This window comes from Neodiprion pinetum, unplaced genomic scaffold, assembly GCF_021155775.2.
Source record: "Neodiprion pinetum isolate iyNeoPine1 unplaced genomic scaffold, iyNeoPine1.2 ptg000102l, whole genome shotgun sequence".
NCBI classification, from domain to species: Eukaryota; Metazoa; Arthropoda; class Insecta; order Hymenoptera; family Diprionidae; genus Neodiprion; species Neodiprion pinetum.
In genome coordinates this window covers 1,323-2,500 of record NW_027184507.1, presented here as the reverse complement: position 1 = coordinate 2,500, position 1,178 = coordinate 1,323, and the positions used below count along the sequence as shown (strand labels likewise).

The 1,178-nt window shown below is 63.2% G+C and overlaps 1 non-coding gene across 1 annotated transcript; it reads left to right on the top strand.

Annotated features, from left to right (window-relative positions):
* Positions 1-622: 622 nt before the first annotated feature.
* On the top strand, positions 623-777 carry LOC124224139 (5.8S ribosomal RNA). The gene has a single exon (XR_006884475.1). It is a non-coding gene; the product is annotated as a 5.8S ribosomal RNA (ribosomal RNA).
* The last annotated feature ends 401 nt before the right edge of the window (positions 778-1,178 follow it).

Sequence of the window (1,178 nt, the reverse complement as noted above, 5' to 3'; positions counted from 1 at the left end):
CGCAGTCGCCGGCTAAAACCGCCCGACGACCGACTCGCGCCGAGGCGTCGACCCGTCGCTCCGCGTCCAGCGCGGAGCAGCGGCGGGTCGTTCGCGCCTCCGGCCGACTCGGTGCCGAGAGGGGACCGCTCCGCGGTCCGCCTCGACTCGTTCGAACCCGGTCAGGTCGTACGAGGGAGACGTGCGAAGCTGGTCTCAGCGCTTCTTCGCGGGCAGCCTGTCTGCGCCCGGGTGTCCTCGGTGCAACGCCGTTACACCCCGGACGCAGGCCGCGAACGCGGTAGGCTTCGGAGAGAATTTTCGCCCGTACGAGGAAGCTCGCGTCAGCGTCGAGGGCAGCGATGCCCGGGACTCGCTGACGCGGCCCACTGCCGTCCGCCGTCAATCGTTTGCATTGCGAGCCGATCGGGTCCGGCGCCGGTCAATTCCGGCAGACGACCCGTGAACTCGAGGCGACGTCGGCTCTTGAACTATCGCACGAACGAAATTTGACGCGCGGCGCGCGTTCCTTCCCGCGCGCAACCGCGCAAGGGCTGACGCACGCGGCGCCGCGCTCACGACCACAGAAAGCCGGTAACAACCGTAATTTTAGCATTTTTAATGCAAAATTCACATATATGATTACCCTGAACGGTGGATCACTTGGCTCGTGGGTCGATGAAGAACGCAGCTAATTGCGCGTCAACTTGTGAACTGCAGGACACATGAACATCGACATTTCGAACGCACATTGCGGTCCACGGATACAATTCCCGGACCACGCCTGGCTGAGGGTCGTTTAACAACGACAGACTGCTCCGTAGGCAACGGTGCCGCGAAAACCCCCGACCCGGGGGAACACAGCGCACCGTGCCTTCGCGAGCGAATGACTGGGCGTTCGCAGCCTCAAACAAAGGTCGCGTCGCCTCAAACGAACACGTATGTCACGGTCACGACGCGTCGCCGCAGATCGCGGGGTCGAGCTGTCGCTGCCGTTCGTCACGTTCCGGTGCTAGCGATAGTCGAGAGAACGAACGAATTCGGCACGGCGACACACAGACCGCGCGCGGTCGGTTCGCCGCTCATGTGATGAAGTTTTCCGTCCACGCTTCGCCGCGGGGGGCTCTCGGGTCTCCCGTACGGCGGGCGTGTTTACGGTCGTTTCCGTGGCTCGAACGTACGAAAGAATACGTTGTGTC